The following is a 22,098-nucleotide window of genomic DNA, read 5'->3' as shown; positions in this document are numbered from 1 at the left end:
GTCTTCCCAATGTATGCGCTCCCACAAAACAAAACAGGAGCAGATGATAAGCCACATTAATGGTGCGCAAAATAAAACATCTGTTCTTAACTTACCACTGCCATTCCAATCTGGTGAGATTTTCTGCTTTGTTGTGTACTCTAGCACAGGTGCTACGCAGTTCACTTGGTGCCCAAAGCAACTCTCACACCATAGCAGGATGTCAATTTTGTTTTTCAAATTCTAAGCGAAACTCTGGTTATGGGGGACAATTGCAAACTTATAGTTTTGCTTTGTATCTTCATTATGTTGTAGAGCAGGGTAGGAAGCAAGTACAGATATCTATAATTTGGGTTCCCACTGTGCATTGCATGCATATGTTTCAATGAATGATACAACTATTTGGTAGATAAACATATGAAATATAAGAGAATTAAGCTTGAAGTCTACCATATCATTAACTGGGAATATTATGTGTAATTGAAATTTTGCGATTCCCAGTGAAGAAACAGTTTTGACAATATGTGCCAAGGCAACTAAGTCACTCATGCTCACAAAGGAAACAAAAACAAGCAAGATTACAAGAAGTTCGAACTTGCAACCTGAGGTGAGACACCTCACATGACTGATTTATGTATTTACTGAGCATAAATTACATCTGGCACATAATCTGCTTGTACAAGATGACAAACAATGTTACTCTTGCTTTCGCTCTGGGGCATTTGGCTCTTCTGAACACAAGCACATTGTGTGGCACAGCTGTGTGGATGTAGCTGGGCACAGCTGTTATTCAGCATCAATCTGTTTTTATGGTCCTGTACTATTATTGTAATTTATAATTAGCAAATAGCCTAACTATTGCGTTGATCAGCTCCATTTTAAACAAAACATACTGACAGATTTCTCTGTTTATCGCTAACAAAGAGATGGGTACATCATTTCAGATTTCAAGAAACAGCTGTGGAACAGAACAAATGCTGAAGACAGAAAATCTACAGACCAATACTTTTTTATTAAATGCCACGTACTAGCCCTTTCTGCAATGAATACCATTATTAGCAAAAATTGTAGCCTGAAAAAATAATTGGGAAATATTTACAAGAAAGTGCGCGTAAAAATATTTTGCCACTATGTAGGACATAACTAAGAAACACCAGCTATACAAAAACTAATGACAATTCAAATCTACATAAAACTCCCTATGAATGGCAATATATTCAAACCTCTAGTACAAATAATTAAAAAAAGTTGTTTTGAGAAGCACTTCCCCTTAATAAGTGGGTGTTAGTGTTTCTACAAAAGGGTTAGACAATGCCTTCCGGCATACCATAGGGAGTTTATAAATAGCACATGCACGCATCTGCCTAGAAAGCCCCACGCCCTGCTTGTATTCCTTAGTCATTTTTCTGCATTCTGTTGTATGTCACCGTTTGGATCCCTTAACACTGAGTGCGCAAAACCAAAAAACAGCCTATTAATACACTGAATTTTTAGCCTGTAAAGGGGTTGTGTGGCAATGGGGCAGCCAACTCTAGTGTGAGAACAAACAAATATTTGTTCTCGCGTTAGTGAAACCAGTCAAAATATAATCTCAAATTTGGAAATGAATGCACAAAGAACCTTGCTGATTGTCACATTATTGTCCTGAACAAGATCTTTTGGTGTTTACAATTCCTAGTTTAATTCACTTGCCTCTAGTAAATAGGCTCTGACCTAGAATACTCAGTGTAGGAGACTAACCCAAACCTGGAAGCCAATGTTTAAATCTGAAATAAAGACATTCATCCCCCGACCACATGGCACTGCTTCGTCATCAGAAGAATCATGCATCCATGGACATATAGTCTGTAAAATTATTTATACATAATCTGTAGCGTTAATCTTGCATTAACAAATTCTGAAATTAGGAAATACATCTGCTATGTAAAGCACTGCTGTAAACCTGCGTGTTTGAGAAATGCAATACTCAAAAGGTGTAATACAACCAATGTGTGCATGAAACCTATGCTGCATTTGACATTCGTCAGTGTGGCAAATAAGCACTGAGAAATGCCAAGGGTATCATAGCTTGTATGTCTCAAACCTTGTATGTGAGTACCACTGGTATATTTGCAGTGAAAAAAAGTCACATTATTACCAGACATATGAGGGGAACCCATGTTTCTCTAGTTTAATATTTTCTTTCTTGTGCTCTTATATCCTTGAGTTTTTCAAAAATAACGGGTGCTTGAAATAAGTACTCTATATTGCTCTTAAATTTATCCTGCACCAGAGCCCGTGTTATGTTAAATTTCTTGAACACATTGCAGTGCTGTAGGTTATCAAAGGAAGAAAAAATACCGTAAGTTTTCAGTTTAGCCTTATGTAAAACAAGAATTAAGAACCTATCAATTAGATCCACAAGTACAAAAGAACTATGAGAAATGGGGCATAAAGACAGGTATACATTATAATAGCAGGAGTTGATGGTGAGAACTCTACGAGAAAGGAACTATTAAAAACCAGGTACTAAAGAAACATGAATTATAATAATAGAAATATTTGCAAAGAATTTGAAGAGACAAATAGAATGTCTGTTAAAATCACTCCACCCAACATTCATCCATGGTTAGATAAGTGATCGATAAGAAGAGAAACAGCTGGTGATGCTGTTTGGATAGATGGAAACTGAGGTACAGCTGTGAAATAGATGGAACACGTAGAGGGGTCACCAAGTGTTGCGCGCTGGTTGCACAGCAGGTTTCCTTGAGCTCCGGACTCACTCGACACTGATGCGTTGAGCCTGGTTATACGTAGTTCGCTAGAGGCCTGGCCCGAGTATGTGGCATGGCTTGGGTAAAATTTCAAGGCAACCTGAAAAACACAGATCCAAATATATAAGCACCAAAATATTCTGCACCATAGGGCAAATCTGAAGTTTACCATCTGCACATAGCAGATGATGAAAACAGACACAAGTCACCAGACTCAAGGTATATAAATGTGCAAAAGTGTAAATGAATGTGCAGAGCTGCTTGTAGGATGGAATCCTTCATTTTGTCTTTTCTAGATCAATAATAGTATTTTAACATAAAGTCAAGTGTACACGATCCTCCCTATTTGTGTCAGTAGGCTATTCCATGCCAGCTGTTCCAACCTGGCACATCACCACTTGGAATTTCTTTTTGAAAACTGGGGGCCCTTCAATATAGAACAAATCGCAATTTCACGCAATACTTAAAGCAAAAAAAATATTTTACTGTCACTGTCACATTTTGTGTAACGCACCAAACTATGCATCATAAAATGGCATAGCCAAAAAAATTGGTTCCTTCGTTAAGAGGGACAAATTTTTAACGGCAATGAAGAGAGGCCTTACACCAAAAACTTAACTGCTTATTAGCCAGTGCTCACTTTATTATGGCCGATTAAAAATGGACCAAATGGCTTATTAACTTTATTTTCACAAAAGTGACCTACAGCAAAAGCTGTAAATTTATGTAATCCATGTATTTAGGACTTGTGCTGTGTGCAAGAACTGGTTTCAGAAAGATACATTATGCAGCAGAGCAGAGAGAGTAGGATGAACTTGGAAAAGAAGTCAGTTTTGGTGTACGTTTATTGGCCTACTTACCATTGAGGCAGCCCTAGTAAATTTATGCCAAATACCATGTTTGAGAGTACACTGTATTGTTTTTAAAGTGGTAAAGCTTTATCGAAGCAGTTTTTGTGTTACGCAATAAAACAATTTTACAATTGGTCTCTTGTAGTTTCAAAATTTGCATCGCGTTTCGTCTAATACACACAGCCTCTTGGAAGCTATGACAAAATGCAGACTTGAGCATCCCTGCACAGACAGAAGGGAGTCTAAACTGCTTCGAAGTTACTTCTTTCATTGCTGAGTGGTTACAAGCCACTTCACTCAAAAAGACGCCGCTTAATTACAGGTATTTACCTGAATATTTCTGTATGCTGTCAGCCTGCTTGGCATCATCACTAAGGCTGCCAACTGCCTAGTGGATGTGGTCAGGACATGGTGGTGGCAGGATGCAGTGGCAGAAGCTGCCAAAGGCTCCCAATTCCCTAGTGGACGTAGTCAGGACAGGGTGGTGGTAGGACGCAGGGGTAGGAGCCGCCACAGTGTACCTGCAACAAATTTGCACAAATGTTCTTAGTTCTACCACGTCACAATTTACAATAAAAATTGAGCTGTCTGTTTAACATGGCTACCAATACAAATAAAGGCAACCAGTTAGGTCCTACCACTCAAATAGAACCCTGACAAAAAAGAAACGGCACTTAAAGGGACACTAAAGTGAAACAATAAATCAGTTTAGACTAATGAAGCATTGTTTGAGAACCCTGCAGGCAGTCATTTCAAAAAAATAGTTTGATTATTAGATGAGAAAATGAAGGTCCAAGTATCAGTATTTGAATTACGCGCCGAAACCCCAGTGCCGGCACGTCAGCGTCACATCAGGGATTCTAAGGCATGTTTTCGCATTTGGGCTTTGTTGGCTGAATAAAGGTTCCCGAAACTGCCCATGTTTATTATTTGGTTCCTTTAAAACACAATGTAGTCAACCTGTATGACTATATATTGGCACGCACTAGTTACGCTAGAGGTCGAGGAAGAAGAAGTGTGCGTGGTAGCTGCTGCAAACACGAACTGTAAACGGCTGTTCGCTTAGAACTGACTGGCTGGCTTTTCCTCTCGTGACAAACTGGTGGAGGTGCGGGGTACGCATCCATCCATCGGTCGCCTTCACCTCGTCGGTACGCGTCACCGAACCGTGCTCGACCCGCTTTTGATTCCGCTGGAGTCAACGGTGGAAGCCCGCGCCGGGGAAACTGAAAACTGCGACCTCCGGGGGTGAGGCCGCTGTCATGCGAACCGTCAAATATCCTCCGCCGACGCCATCCCCTCGCGACGTACCACTGACGCCTTCATTCGCAACTGCAAAAAAAACTTCTGCTGCTATTACTGCTTCAATCGACGGTTATCCAGTAACTGCACTTGTAGATACGGGAGCTGACTACTCGGTTATGAGTGCCTCACTGGCGACTCTGCTACGCAAGGTGCTGACAGCGTGGGACGGCCCACATCTGATTACGGCCGGAGGACACCTCGTGTCACCCATTGGACGATGCACCGCCAGACTTGCAATTTCTACTTCGACTTTCGTAGCGTCTTTCCTTGTGCTGCCCAAGTGTTCTCGGCTAGTTATACTGGGCATGGATTTTCTCCAGGAATATGGGGCGATCATTAACCTTCGTGACTTGTTCGTGCCTTTTTCTAACTATGTTTCTTCGGATTCGAATGTGGCGGATGAACATCACCGCGCGGCTTTACGTGTGGTCGATGACTGCGTGACGTTACCGCCTCGAAGCAGCATCTTCGTCCTCGTTGAATGCCCTCAAGAACAACTAGGAATAGGCATCGCCGAAGGTAACCTCACCATATTGCTGGATCGCGAAGTCGGCGTCGCACGAGGTCTCGTAGAGCTCCAACATAGGCAAACCACGATTCTAGTTACGAACTTCAGTGGCGAATACAAACACTTTGCGAGGCATACCACCATGGCCTACTTTGAAACGGTGGCCGAGTCCAACGCCTGTGCTTCGGTAACGACAATCTCGATTCCGGAACACAGCGATGTGGACTTGACCAGTCACATCAACGTCAACCCACAACTCGACCAAGACGAGAGGGAGAGGCTCCTTACTCTGCTATCGTCATTTAGCGACTGTTTCGCCACCACGTCGAAGGTCAAACAGACTTCTTTAATCAAACACAGAATCATCACTGAACCGACCGTCCAACCTGTTCGCCAACACGCTTATCGCGTGTCGCAAAGAGAACAGGATGCTATTCGTCATCAAGTGAAACAAATGCTCGACGATGATGTCATTCAACCATCGACAAGTCCTTGGGCTTCACCTGTTGTATTAGTTAAAAAGAAAGACGGTTCACTAAGATTCTGTGTCGATTATCGCAAACTGAACAAGGTCACGACAAAAGACGTTTACCCACTTCCTCGAATTGACGACTCCTTGGATCGCCTGCGACATGCCCGTTACTTTTCTTCAATGGATCTACGTAGTGGGTACTGGCAAATTGAAGTTGACGAACGGGACCAGGAAAAAACGGCGTTTATAACACCCGACGGTCTCTATCAATTTAAGGTCCTCCCTTTTGGATTGTGTTCCGCTCCGGCCACATTTCAACGCATGATGGACACAGTTTTATCTGACCTCAAGTGGAACTCGTGTTTAGTCTACTTAGACGATGTAGTTGTTTTTTCCACCACGTTTGAACAACACATCCAGCGGCTTGAGGCGGTTCTTCAAGCTATCCGCACCGCCGGCCTCTCCCTGAAGCCCGAAAAATGTCACTTTGGCTACGAGGAGCTCAAATTTCTAGGTCATATTGTCAGCAGCACCGGTGTGCGCCCTGACCCTGACAAAGCCCTGGCAGTTGCTCTGTTCCCGATACCGAAGACAAAACACAATGTCCGCCGATTTTTAGGGCTTTGCGCGTATTACCGCCGTTTTGTACCCAATTTTTGTGAAATTGCCGAACCTTTGCAACGACTCATCAAGAACGACGTCACATTTGTTTGGGGCCCAGCACAATCCGACGCCTTCCACGACCTTCAGCGACGTCTACAGACACCACCGATCCTTGGTCACTTTGACACCGAGGCTGACACAGAAGTGCATACTGATGCTAGTAACGTTGGTATCGGAGCGACACTCGTTCAGTTTCAAGCTGGTGTTGAGCGCGTTATTGCGTATGCCAGCCGAACCTTGTCCGCTGCTGAAAAAAACTACTCAGCAACTGAAAAAGAATGTCTGGCAGTCATATGGGCTATCCAGAAGTTCCGCCCATACCTGTACGGACGCCCCTTCCGTGTCGTCAGCGACCACCACTCTCTCTGCTGGCTGGCGAATCTCAAAGATCCTTCAGGCCGTCTCGCAAGATGGAGCCTTCGGTTACAGGAATTTGATGTGACCATCGTCTATAAGTCTGGCCAGAAACACACTGACGCCGACTGTCTCTCCCGCGCCCCCGTCGAACCCGCACCACTAGATACTGACGACGATTCTGGTTTTCTTTGCACTCTTCCGTCTTTAAACCTTGCTCAACAGCAACGCCAAGATTCCGAGCTCCAGCCCTTGATTGAATACCTTGAAGGACGCCGCCCACAACCCCCACGGCTGTTCGCGCGCCACTTGTCCTCTTTCTGCCTACGTGGCGACATCCTATACAAGCGGAACTTTCACCCTACGGCAGCCGTTTTCCTGCTCGTTGTTCCCGCCACTCTCCGCGACGACGTTCTACGTGCATGCCATGACGAACCAACGTCCGGGCATCTTGGTTTCACGCGTACTCTCGCGAGGATCAAGCAGAAGTACTATTGGCGAAAACTCACAAAAACCGTGAAGCAGTAAGTCAGAAGTTGTCGAGATTGCCAGCGCCGCAAAGTTCCACCACTAAAACCAGCCGGTCTGCTTCAGCCTGTCCGACCTCCTTGCTCACCTTTTGAACAAGTCGGGATGGATTTACTTGGCCCATTTCCCAAGTCTTCGGCTGATAACCGCTGGATCGTCGTCGCCACCGATTACCTCACTCGATACTGCGAAACACAAGCCGTTCAGCGAGCTACTGCTTCAGATGTTGCTAACTTCTTTATCAAAAATATCGTCCTTCGACATGGTGCTCCCGCTGTCGTCATCACAGACCGTGGGACGGCCTTCACTGCCCAGTTGGTCCGAGACATTCTGCAGCTGAGCGGAACAACGCACCGTACAGCAACTGCGTATCACCCGCAGACTAACGGTTTAACAGAGCGTCTCAACAAAACGATTGCGGATATGCTTTCCATGTATGTTGCCACGGATCATAAAAATTGGGACGAACTGCTCCCGTATGTGACATTCGCGTACAACACTGCCTTACAAGAAACCACGGGGTTTCCTCCTTTTCGTCTGGTCTACGGACGCGACGTCACCACTATGCTCGACGTGATGCTCCTGCCAACTTCGTCTCAACCTACCGCACCAGATACAGACGCCTTTGTTCAGCGTGCCGAAGCAGCGCGGCACCTTGCGCGGCAACGAATTCTATCCCGACAAAGTCAAGATGCTCGTCGATACAACATGTGCCATCGAGACGTCACATACAACCCGGGAGATCTTGTATGGGTTTGGACCCCTATACGTCAACGAGGCCGGTCAGAAAAATTATTGCGCCGATACTTTGGACCCTACCTAGTTTTGCGTCGTCTAAGTCCTGTCAACTACGAAGTTATTCCAGCCGACACTTCGCACCACTCCCGTAGACCACGTTCCTCTGACATTGTTCATGCTACCAGGATGAAGCCTTACCTTTCGCGCTGACTCCCATCCACAAACTTTGTGATGCGGCCCCTGTCGTCTCGTCCGTTGTCTTTCTCATTTCTTTTATTTTTCCTTGTGGCATTTAACATCTCCCCAACTTTATTTATTTATTTCTTCTTTTTTTTTGGAGGGAGGGGTAATGGCACGCACTAGTTACGCTAGAGGTCGAGGAAGAAGAAGTGTGCGTGGTAGCTGCTGCAAACACGAACTGTAAACGGCTGTTCGCTTAGAACTGACTGGCTGGCTTTTCCTCTCGTGACAATATAATTAGTAGGCCCTAGAAGATGCCATCAAAATCCAAGACATCACAGCCCCCAGGTGCGGGAATTTAAGTAGGCGTCGCCACCCGTATTTCGTTCCTGCACTTTTCGTGGCTTGCCAGATGTCTTATCGTTGTAAGAGTGGTGTTTTTGGTGTTGCAGAACGGTAATTTACTGATGCAGAAGAAATCATTTGTCACTGTAGAGTCCCTTTAAGTTTATGAAAATCCAAACAATGAAAAAAATGTACAACTGATTTGTGCATGGAAGCTCAGTTGAAACCTGAGCTCATACCATCAAGTGATCTGCTAGTCAACTGCAAGCCTGCCACCTTAAAATGTCATTGTAAATTTCTTTACATGCATTATGTAAGCTGCATTAATACAAGTTCAAAATCTCTTAACATAAGTAAATCACCAAGCTAATTAAATTAATGAATTCCAGTGGTCGTTAAGGCAACAAAGTGCAAGCTCGGAATGAAGCTGGCCAAACTGGGCAGTGAAAAATAACAATGTGGTTCTCTACATCTTGTTTTTCTGGCTTTCGCTCTAGCGTTGGAATATACAAGAATTTTGACATTCCTGATATTTCCCCCTGATAATTTCTATTCCATAATGCATAATACTTGAGCAAGAGCAATACTGCTTTCTTTTAACCGTAAATAGTGATAGAACAAGAAAATTCACTGGAGCCAACGTTTTGAGAAAAATCTCCTCTTTGTCGAAACATTGGCTCCAGCGATGCTCCTTGTTCTACAGCTCTTCATCATGTCAAATCTCTGTCTTCCTGTGTACCTCTGTACTTTCGATGTTATGTCGATGAAATTGTAATAACAGATCATTAGTAAATGTAGCTGATGAGGAATTTGCCCTTGTTGGTAGATAACGACAGAGTAACTGCGCAATATAGAGATACGGACAAAGGAGACTTGTGTGTGTTGTCTTCTCCAGCCATTGGGCGATTACTCTGTCTCAATGTAAAACTATTACCCTTTGCACAATAATACTAAAATACATAAAGACAGGAAAGTGGACACAAAAATTACAACAGATAGCATCATATGCTAATGAGATATGCAAAAGTGCCTGCTACAATTTGTCTCACCCATAACGTGCTGGATAAGATGGCGACTTCTGGCTGTTGCCATTTCTTGAATACCTAAAATAAAATACATATCAAAATTATAAAAATACACAGGACAACAGCAGTAGCCGAGGACATAACGCATTGTTTAGTACAAGAAGGTAAACTAATCTCTGATACACGGCAGACGAAATTTCCTTTATTAAGTTAGTAGAAAAATACACCACACTTCATTTCATTCAATACTGTCGGCATTTCTTGGTACAAGAAAAAAAGGTATTTCTGCATGGAAGCAGCAAAATAATAAATGGCCTTCTACTTTTACAAAATATTCTGCAGCGACGAAGCTAACTACAGCTGTACATACTTAAAATTGTTGTATGCACATTACAATAGCCAAGACAGGATAAACTTGGGTTCATATGCAGCTCACTGGAAGGTACAACTCTGCAATGAACTCATTTCTGCTTGGCAAATATACGCATTAACATAAAACTACAAATAAAAGAATCCTTTTTTCATAAAACGCCGGACTCAATATAAAAAATCCAGTAGCAATATTACAATTTCACCACATAACACAGCCAGGTTTTGTAAGCCTAGTAGGATTTACTATATAAATGTTGCAGCAAGTTCATGCTTTTAAATATTTACAACCGTGAAAATAAAGATTACGTAAAAATAATACATTATATATAGGCTTAGATTGTGAGCTAATGTGTTTTCTACTTACAGCCAAATGCACATAAAATTTGTTCTGTTTCAGCGCTTTTAAAGAGCTGTGTCTGTTCGCTTGAGCAGGCAGCCGCTTTACCGCTCTTAAAATATCTGTGCTCCCACATCGCCTGAGACTGCCATACAGCGTAGTAGCGCTTTTATTATTCGCCGTAATATACCTAAAGCTCTAGCAAATCTTCAGAATACACAAGCTGTCTTTTCGACTACCTGTCTTCGCCAGCGAAAGTCACACTGGTGCGAGTATTCTATCTCCACTTCAAGTTACGCAGTACTTGATATTCTACGAATTTTTCGATGCGACAGGCCACTCGTCACTAGAGTCGTTAAGAAGGGTGTTTCTCCTGGCAGTACAGCTTTGCAATAATTTCAGACGCTCTCCTGAGGCTTCCGTCTGCCAGTAGTATTTTCGCATACATACGCGCACACATGCCTAAGAAACGTCTGTGAACTGCCAAGAGAAACGTGGAGCAAAATGTAGCCATACCGGAAGGGCCGAGTACGCGCAGTTTGTAAACTCGGAACAAAAGCTGATATGCTTACCTGAGACGTTAAGAGAAATATGGCACAGGTCACTGCCCGCTGGTAGTCGTTCATATGCATCTGGTCGTCTCTGTCCGTTGCGATCTCCCATATCACAATGAAAGATGCAGTGCAAACCGCAGCACTTCGGGCGCTTGTGACGGTCCGGCGAGCTGCACTTGCTCGATGTCGGCAAAGACGACATCGGCGACACGCTGCTGCTGGCGGCGGTCCCCCTCGTCGCAATCACACAGCACGGACAGAAGCTCCCACCGTAACTTGCCGCAACGCCTGGTTGCAGTCGCCCCTAACGCAGCGATTCCAGAACCACTCAACGACAACGTACTCGCGCGTGATGCAGCGCAACTGTAAAATGGCGTCATGCTACTGACGGCTTCGGCTTTGGATCATTTTGTATCTGCACAACTGAGCAAAACAGTTGCGCTAGTTTCGGTTTTGTTTCTTTGCGTTGAGATAAAAACTGTTTTGCTCACTGATAATTTTACGTCACTTAAGTAATGTTCACGAATGAAACAGCCATGAATTTAACACGCGTCTTGAAATACCCGCTACGTTCACTTGGCAGAGGCAAAATTTGCTCTTCCGAGTGTGGTTGCGTATGAAATCTATCGTTGGGCTGTCGGAGCGTGCTCGAAGTGTGAAGACGCGGCGTAATTGTCCTTAATTTGCTTAGATATAACGGTGTGGCTGGCCTTGATTTCTGTCGAGTACAGTTTGCTCTGATGTAAGGTAGAACTACAAAGCCGCCCATGTTACTGAATGATCTAGTGCACCTGAAGCTGCCAGAACTCCGGTATTTCCTCCACAAGTTCTTGCGACTGTGTGCCGCTGTCACCAAATGCGAGCGTAGTCATTTGGCGGAGATTTAGCAACACATTTTCTAGAACTATAGTTCACCGCTCTATCACGACATGGAGAAGCAGCGTGGTTGGTCCTTAGTAAAATTTTCTATTTATTGCGAATTTTGCAATAGCAATTATATAGATACAACCGCCGAAATATATCTGTCGGTGTTGCCGTGAGCTTACGTATATAGTCAAGTGCGATAAGATCCTATCCTGCGCCGTTGGCTGTGCGCGTTAAAGGAAGTGTACGAGAGTGAGCCGAGACGTATAGTGCCTGGATGGGTGCCCCAAGTATCTATAGGTGGCCACGTGATAAAACGCGCGCAAGCCGGGGAAAGGAGGCGCTGGTTTAGCACGCTCCTCCTCTGGCCGTTGCTCTAGCCCGGCCTGGCGCCACTCTCGCTCTGTCTTGGCGATAATTTCCGATGGGTGCAAAGCGGGGGAGAGGGGGGGAGAGGGGGAGGGCGCTTATATGGTGCCATTTCAAGTTCCGGAGACGCTTTGAAGGACGAGGCAGCAGAAGCGTTCTGTCCGCTCTGTTCGCGCCCTTCATCACGCCGACGCTGTGACAGCGAGTGTTCGCGGTCATTGAATGAGATCTGTTCATGTTTGCACGTGCGCGCGTGACCCCATGCTTGCTAATTTACGGAGTAAGCGATTGTTTACTGCACTTTATTCAGGCGATGAAACTACGAACCTTGGTTCGTGCAGTTGTTCGTGCAGTGGTTCATGCAGCATTGGGGGGAAACTGCTACATTTTTGTTTTTACATTTCTAGGGGGTTCAAAAGCAGTGCTGCGTACGCTAATGTTTGTTTCTGGTCGCGGAACGCAACGCACTGCGGTAGCCCAGTGGCTGCGGTGGCCCAGCTCGAGGTCACGGGTCCAATCAAACCGCAGCAGTCGCATTCCAATGGGGGCATAATGCGAAAACGCGCGTATACTGTAAATAACCCGAGCTGCTGAAAATAAATCTGCAGTTTTCCATTACCGTGCGCCTCATAACAAGATCTAGATTTTGGAACCTAAATCCTGAAAATTTAATTTTACGTAGCGCAATTACATTTACAATCGACACTGTTGAGTGCGCCTACTGAACTTGTTATCTCGTTGCAGTGCTCTCTTTAGTAGCCAATGCTTTTTTTTTTTTTAGATTTACTTATGGTCAGAATCCAGTGTGGCAAATCCGGGTATTCCTTAGTATAGAAGCCAGCTATCGCTTAAGAGTGTGAGATATTAACAAACATGTTCAAGGAAAATCGATATTTGGAGTTCGATGTAATTGCAGAACATAACAAGGACGAAAGAATGATACACCGCATTACAACCATGACAGGAACCCGAGGGCCTGCCTAAAACAGAAGACGTTATCTGGTATTTCTTTTCCTGCATTTTAATCTTTCTCTCGCCAGACTCATCTCGAATATCAGAGGAGTCGCGATCTTCCACGACGACTCTTCGCGTGCTATTAAGAGTCAAACGACCCATACACAAATGTTGACTCTTGTTTTGTGACTCTACCTGTGCGAAAATGGGTCTTCGTAAGAAAAAAGAGAGTCAAGTGGCCGTGACTCACTTTTTACTCTCTTTTTTCTTAGAGTGTACGTAACAATATATATATATAGCGAGTTAGCGCGCCTGCGCGGTGTGTATGTGTGTGTGTGTGTGTGTGTGTGTGTGTGTGTATGTGTATGTACGCGCGATTGCTTGCGCGCTTCCCCGTATATACTCTCCTAAGAATAATTGCGCACACAACGGGGACTGACTGTGGGCAGACAGCATCGCTCACCTTTCTCGTGGTTATGCAAAAAAGAGGTGAGGCGTGCAGACAAGACACAAGAGTAGAGAAATGGACAACATGAACGCCTCACCATTCCTTCATCCTTACCAACTAGCTCAGCTTTCTGTCGTCCTAAACTTTTTGGTGGTGACGCCCGACTGCGTCCTAGATCTGTTTTCTACGTGTGCACGTTCTATTTTATAAGCCGGCTCGCTCGCTTGTTTATTTATACCCCGCGCGCACGAAGACCACGGCGAGGGAGCGAGGTGCCGCTTCTGCAGCAGTTGGCCGCACGCAACTCGATACGCCAAGGCAGGGTGGCAGCTTTCGCCTGCATCCAGTGGCGCAGCCAGAAATTTAGTTCAAGAGGGGGGAGGGGGGGGGGGCTCACGTTGCAGCTTGGCCTCCTCCTTAAGAGGAAGCTTTATCTCGGAGGCTCCTATCTAAATACATGTAGAAGGTGAATTAGTTGTTCTCGGCAACCACTGCACAAAATTTCATGAGGTTTGTTGCATTAAAAAAAAAACTTAAATTCTACATTCTTCCGGTTTATAGTTTTGCATTTAGCTTGTCAATTTTTTATTAAAAATTGGCACAAATCTCAGATTTTCAGAAAACGAAACTATCACGTTTAAAGCTCTAACTCAGCAATGAAAAATAACATCACAATTCTGTGAATTGCATCTAATAGTGCATCTACAGCGGACAAAATTCATATGTTGCAAATTAATCTCAAACAATTTAGCATTACCGAAATACGGCTTTTGCAGAACCCTTGCGCACCACGTAACCGCTTCACGTAAGATACAAATTGACATACCCAATTTGTCCGCTTTGGCTCTCATAATAGATGCCGTTTAAAGAACCTCGATATCTGTTTTTGATGAAGAGCTTTTAGTTCGTAAACGTCGTGCTTCTATTTTTTTCGTACTTTCAGATTTTTCAAAATATTTTAAACAAAATTGAGGCCCGAAATCGAACTTGCGTTTCCCACAGATACTAGAAGTTAACTTCCTCAAATTCAACAAATTCCATTAAAAGTGATCCAGGGGTTATCTCAGAAAAGCGTTTCTAGTTTTACATTTATTTGAATAGGCCGCGTCGGAGTTGGGCCCTAGCTAAAGCTTCCTCTTGAACAATTTGCCGAGAGAATACATGAATAACAACTGCATTGCCATTGCCTAAGATGCTGCAAACGAATTCTTGAACGCTACGCACTGTGAAAACAAGTAATATATGTATTTTTTAATAAAAAGATATATTCGTATGTACCAGAAATTGAGCTCAAGGTAACTGATATCAATGCTTCCATGTTTTTGTCTATTTGGTAAGTAAAGAAAATATCACACGATCCTTGGAACTATATCAGTTCGAAATCAGAAAAGCAGTGCATGCAACTATTATGAAAAATGTAAAGGCCATGAAATGAACAAGTTGAGGACAAATATGTTAATGAAAATTTGTCATTCAACAACCTTGTTTACATTTTCGTTAGCTTAATCGGAATGAAAGTGGAGGAAAAAACAACTTCTCGCAGGTGTGGAACGATCCCACGTCTTCGCATTACGCGTGCGTTGCTCTATCAATTCAGCTACCCCGGCACCGTTCTCCATACACTTTCTGGGGTACTTATGTGTTACTACTAGAACTACCCTGGGAATGTTAGCCAGCGCCACCACTCACAAACATTGGCGGCGGATGTGGAACAACCTTTCTGCCGCTGGCGTCACGAGTACGTGATGTTTTTGGGTGAAAGCAACTGGTCAATAAACCCACACGTGCTACCAGAAGGCAGCAGTGCTGCCGGATTCGAAACCCTCTTTGTGTAATGAACGAGAAGAAATGGGGTTAACCGAGGCGTCACGCAGGCGTCATGTTCTCGTGAAGCCTGTGGCAGAAAGGATGTTCCACATCCGCCGCCAAGGTCGCTGAGTGGTGGTGCTGGCTAACACTGCCACTGTTCTCACTAGGAAACATAAAAGCCCGGGAAAGTGGTTGGGGAAACGGCACCGCGGTAGCTCAATTCGTAGAGCATCGCACGCGAAATGCGAAGGTCTGTTTCTGCGCGTTCGGGAGGCAGCTTTCGGCCCAGCTCACCTGTTGTCGCTTCTAGCTCGAGTGACTCAGGGTCTCCAAACGTCTGTTTCACGTGATTCTGTTCTTCGACCGAGATCTTCTGCCCCCTCACAGCTGTGGTGCCACCTTTCGGGCTCTGCTTCTGAAGCGCCTCCGAGATCGCAATCCCTGCCTGCGACTCCTGCACGGTTGCCGACCTTGCGTCACTTTCGTTGTGGTGCTTTCGTTGTGCGCCTGCTTCTTGCGCGGCCTGTGCAACGAGGGCAGTGCGGGTACCATTTGGGCATTCCATCGACGCCGTGGCGTGATTGCCCACGCAAAACGAGCACTTTAGATTGCACAAGTGCCCATCGCTGGGTGCCGCTGCTCGGAAGCTTTCGAACCTGCGCTTGTCCGGTGACAATCAAACGTCGGTCCCATGCCCTACTTGTTGAGACTTGCCGTTTACTTTGAGCTTGTGTCGCTTTGCAGCGTGGAAGGTGATGTACAGGGTGGTCCTTTATGAAAGGGAATTCTAGCAGGCGTATGTATGCCTGTCGGCCGTGACTGGTTATTCTGGATGCCAACAGATGACGCCACAAGCGCGCGTGCTCGCCCATGCTGCCACTTGCGTGAGCTCTAAGCAGCCTCCGCAGAGCACAGGCCACGCGTCCCTTTTCATTTCATAAAGGAACGCCTTGTACCTTGGTACCGTTCTTACTTAGAATGTAGTCAGAGTGTTCACGCATGGTCCTAAGATCCGCGCTCGTAAGGTTTGCCTTGTGTGTGCCTACAGCCCGCGCACTATCTCCGCTTGTTGCCGTGAGATGTCGTAGGTGTCTCCGTGAGCCCATTTCACTGGTGGAACCATGTATGTTGCCACTGCGTGCTTTCTGGCACCACTGCACAGGGCTGATGTCTCGTATCTTGGCCGCCATGTCTTCACTCAGAGTTCTGACTACTGCGATGTTCTCCGTGCTTGCTACCCACACGATGAAATTCTTGGTCGTATTGGTGCGCGGTGACTGCCTCGCCGTTAGTAATGCCCGGGCTACGATCGTTGTCAGCCACCTCGAGAAAACAAGAGGCCTTCTCTTAGCTTCAGTATCCGTTTCAGTTGCCGCTTCGGGATTGGTGGTTGTCTGCTGGCAAGCGTTAAGGTGCCTCCGAAATCACATCGGGATTCTTCGGTGCTTCCTTATCGCGTTGTTTACGACATTTACCTGCCAGCAAACAGCCATGGAAGAGCTGTGGCTATTGCGCTATTCTGCACCGAAGCTTCCACCTGTGCCACTCTGCTCCAAAGCACGCTTATAAGGATCAAATTGAGCGGGATGTGCGCGTTCACTGGCAGCTACACAGCCATAGCCACAAGTTGGTGTTTTTTATGGGTATCGTCGAATTCCGCCATAATGCCAGCTGTGATTGGCAAAGTGGACTGCTGAGGCCTGATTGCCTCACACAGCTTTTTCTGCCGGCCTCTAGTGTGGAGTACACTACACGTGACACAAAGGGCATTATTATTATTATTATTATTATTATTATTATTATTATTATTATTATTATTATTATTATTATTATTATTATTATTATAAAATGCCACCTTTACAGGATTTGGCATCATGGAATTCGATGACTCCCGAATAGCGTTCGTGAACTCCCAGCCTAGGCAGCCACCTTCAGCTGTGGTATCTGCAGCATGGGCACTATAGGTGGTGGATTATAACTTGGCCTGAGGGAAATGAAAAATCTATAAGGCTTTTTTACAATTCTTATTCATTCGCGAACTACGCGGACTTGCTCAAAATGATTTGCATTGGCACTCGTTTTGTGGTGAAGACACAAATACAATCCACAATATCAGTAAAGTAAATAAGCCGTATCGGTCTGTCCATCGTGTAGCTCATTCATAATTGTGATGACACGATGGCGAATCTGGAAGTCTTCGCCGCTATTTTTTTAGCCACACTACGGCTGCAAATGCGAATTCAACATATACATTCCCAGCTGTGGACCTTTCTTGGACCGGTGCAGCCTTATCTGCCGGCAGCTTCGCGGCACGGCGCTGCTGTTGTTTGAGATGGAGGTTGTGCCTCCCACGTCCACGGCGTACGAGCAACGAAGTGTATTCGTTTTCTATGGAGCAAGGAACGAACTCCCATCAAAATCCAAAGGAAATGCCGCCCACGTATGGGGAAAAGTGTCTCCCTTTGAGAAATGTGAGGTGGTGGTGTGAGCTCGCAAAAGACCGTGAAGACTTGAGACTCACTGACTAACGACATTTCCCGCATGGATGCAATGGTGAAAGCGGATCGGCGTCTGCACCACAAGGACATTTTCTGGGAGCTTGTCATATGGTATGGGGGTGTGTACGACATCATTTACGGGGACTTAGGGTACCGGAACCTTTCAAGTCGGCGGGCACCTAAGCAGTTGGACGACATGATGAAGGGAAATTGAATGATTGTTTCACTGAATTGAATGATTGTTTCAGTGAGAAGGGTGAAAGTTTCCTGGACCTCATTGTTGATGAAACATGGGTACCGCATTTCCCGCCGGAATCGAAGTAGCACTACATAGTGCGGAAACACCCCAGTTCGCCTGTGACCAAAAAAAAATCGTTCAGCGCCATCTCTTTGGAAAATGATGTAAACGGTCATCTGGGATCGCCGAGGTGGAAGAACCTTTCTGCCGCATTTGATGCCACAAGTGCAACCATTAATGCTGACAGTTATTGTTCTACACCTTCACGCCTGCTGGCTGCCATCAAGCAAAAACCCCAAGGGATTCTCGATGTGGACAACGCGGTGATCCTACAAGGCAATGCGAGGCTACACGAGGTAATCATAGCCACCGACAAGCTCCGGTCATTTAACTGGGGGAGTCTAGACCACACCCTACAACCTGAACATCGCCCCTAGTGATTTCTACGTTTTCGGTCCGCTGAAGAACTTCCTGGCACGACTGTGATTCACGTGCAATGATGATGCCATGACAGCAGTCCGACCGCGGTTCCACAGTCAGCCGGACAAATTCTACCCCAGGGGCATGTAAATGTAAGCTATGGAATGGGACAAATTTCTGAACCGGCGTGGTTTGGGGACTGTGTGGTAAAATAGTGTATGGTGCCCATAATAGTACGTATATTTGTAATTACCTGTATGTACCTTATTTTGGGTAATAAAAATAGGGCCAACTACTTTCTCATTCGCACACATATATTTTCGTGCTAGTTTGCACGCCACTTTCAGTAAACCTCTGCCAATAATTGGCGAACAACTTGTTCGTATACCGGCACGAATGTATTTCACCGACCCACCACGTCTGGTCGCAACTTTGAGAGAGCGGCAGGGCCAAAAACTACCTGCTTGCTTGTGAAACATCTCGACCGCCAACCTTCACTGGTCCAGCAATTGCACTCAGATAAGGATTCTACATTTACTCCATATTCTGAACGACCACATTCGCCATGTCCATATATTCTTAAGTTATTTTTCTCATTTTTTGGCTACATTTGGTCGACACAGACAGTACGTAACTTAGTGCCATTGTTACTGAAGCAGAAATAAAGGAAAATAAAGAAAATCTAAGGTGGACTTTTCGAGGGGTTCTTGCGCCGCAGAACACAAGCCAGGGATTTAAATTTTCAGTTTTATTCACGATTTTAGGGAACTTCAGCGTCCAAATGGCAGCCGCAAAGACCGTAGAAAACATAAATTGCAGGAACTGTACCCTTGGCAGCGATGCTGATGCCAGCGTTCGGTGTTCGAAATATATGTCACGTTGTAGTACATCGGGTCGTAGGACCGTGAATATATTAAAGCTTGTCCAAAAAATTGGTCTATTGGCATAGACTATGATATTGGTGCTGATGCGCATAGCAAAAACGCAGAGATCTTTATTTTCCATTTACATTCGTCAAAACACAGCAGTTCTCTTTTTCTTTCTAGTTTTCGGAAAAACTGGTAAACATATGCAATGACGAAGCAACTTCAGGTTTGTTTTATTAAGCTTTAATACCGGCTTATGTCGCGAACAAATATTGTCAATAAGAATAAATATAACGCACGGCTTTAGACGAATGGCAGTCGTTTGTATTGATGGGCGTTGTTCAGGCTTACCATTGGTGTTTTGTTAAATAAGAAGGAAAAATATTTACACTGAACTAGCTTTTCCTAGCCTGCTTTATTCACATGGTGTCAATGCAAAAGTTGCGAAGGGCCCTGAGAAATTACCGGTAGGGACTTTAAGCAACGTACAGGTACTGTGCGGACCTTTTATGTCGTGTGAAATTTTAAAAAGAAAGCAGGAAGCATAGGTCGTCATGACACTTTCGTGCGCCCGGTACTGCAGCGGCATCAAACGTAAATTTTGTCAAAAAAATTTGGAGGACGCTTACGCTTCGCGTTTAAGAGTGGAACGGGACAGCATTCAAAGATTCCTGATCGCTTCTCACGCTTCCTGGCAACTGCAGCTTATGTAACCGTAACGTTTACCGGGATACGCTGGCAGCGAACACTTTGCACGAAGGCGAGCTCTCTGGTAGAAACGCGGCCTCTTTAGCGGGCCGCGATGCGGCGGTTGCGAGCGCCATCTGGAGATGTTGCAAGGAACCGGGCGCACCATTTTGTGGTGCTTGATATTTGCGCGCGCAAATCTGGAAGGCCGTGGCCGCTGTATTATTAGTAAAAACGCTGCAAAGAAGGTTGTAGTATTTTTTTTTTAGTTTTCGCGTAACAGAATTACGTTTTCTAGTATATTCAAATTACAGTCCGACGCTACCATGTCTGTAGGTTGCGTATAAGTTGTACTTTACGATTATTGTAAGTATTTTACCTTGAGAAATTCAGTTATATCAGTAACTCCCTTGCGCCACATGGAGGGCATGCGTGGTTGGGTGTGCGTGGTTCGAAATTCTTTTTGCCGAAATGACGTCCGACGCGGGGTGCCGGGTGCGGGACGCCTGCACAAGATTTTCTGCGACATGGGGCCCTTAACACTCTCGGATTAATATACCGGCTTACTTCATAGTATTTCGAACAAGTGGGCGCACTTTTCCCTGACGCACCAGCTACATGCGGCGCGTACCTTCGCCCCTTATGAAACGCGATTACATGGTTGGAACATGACGAAGATGCGTAATGTGCCACGTGGCGAAGTTTACATTTGAGACCACTGATATCGCTAGAGTAGGGGCTCGTTATCACCTAGAATTTTTGTATCATTTTGCGGAATCCCTTTTTCTTATCTTTAAGAATACCACAAAAAGCCTAGGTTCCCTTAAACACTCTTATCGGTCATTCCTTCCCATCTACCGCAACCTTTGCAACTACACATTATCAATGCAGTTAAAGAAACGTAGCTAGCTACACCTGAATATAATTTTCTTATTTGTGAATGGAAAAGTCCTTACGACTATCATGAACTACACCACTAACATAGCGTAAGCGCCATGTCCATATATCCTTAAGTTCTTTTCTCATGTTCTGGCTACATTTGGTTGACACAGACAGTACGTAACTTGGTGCCATTCTTACTGAAGCAGAAATAAAGGAAAATAAAGAAAATCTAAGGTGGACCTTTCGAGGCCCTTCCAGGCCTCTTGGTCACAATGACAACGAAGATGCGCAGTCCTTGTTTACGTACTGCGAAGATGGCGCAATGAGCGTGGGTAGGTTTCTGCTAGATTGACCCACATCCTGTTAAACAGGTGCGCTGCTGTCTGTATCCGGAATGAATAAACAGCAAGGGTGTAGGTAGGGATCTTTCCTTGGTGATCATAGCTGCTGCATCCCAGTTAGTGATGTGGTCTGTCTTGTAATGCAAGGCCAGTACATTCGATGATGTGTTTGCGGTTGCCGCCTCGTACTGGTGCTCCTTCTTGCTTTTCCTAAAGTGGCCCCATTCACCGAGGAAGATTGCATCACAGTCTTTACAACGAATCTTGCAAATAAAGCTTCGTTGAAGGTTACGCTCGATGTGGTCATTCATGCGCATTAGACGGTCGCGAAGCTTTCCGGAGGGCACATGAACCACACGTGCGTCATAGTTCAAAGCTCCGGTTAAGTGCCTCACCTAAACCATGTACATATGGGACAGCAAAGCTTTTTTTCTTCTTAGGAGCCAATCGGCGGTTAGGTGTTGAGGCCCGACGCTCCTTTTGTCAGTAGGGTGCAAGGGTAGCCATTAATACTCAGGTTTTCTCTTATACAATTCGGTTCCCAGCGACTTCTTTTGTGAGGGCATATACGGAACGCCCGGTCAAAAAGTGCTGAGGCTACTGACCGCTTGCATCCGATGTGGTGCGTTGGGTGGAAATCGAGGTGCCTCCCAGTATGCGAGGGTTTGCGGTACACGCTTCTGGTGAGAGCTTTGTCGTAGGTTCGCTCAATAAGAGACTCTAGAAAGGCAACGCAATCATTTTTCTCTTCCTCCAAG

Source organism: Dermacentor variabilis, chromosome 4, assembly GCF_050947875.1.
Source record: "Dermacentor variabilis isolate Ectoservices chromosome 4, ASM5094787v1, whole genome shotgun sequence".
Classification (NCBI taxonomy): Eukaryota; Metazoa; Arthropoda; class Arachnida; order Ixodida; family Ixodidae; genus Dermacentor; species Dermacentor variabilis.
Note: the sequence above shows the minus strand (reverse complement) of the source record.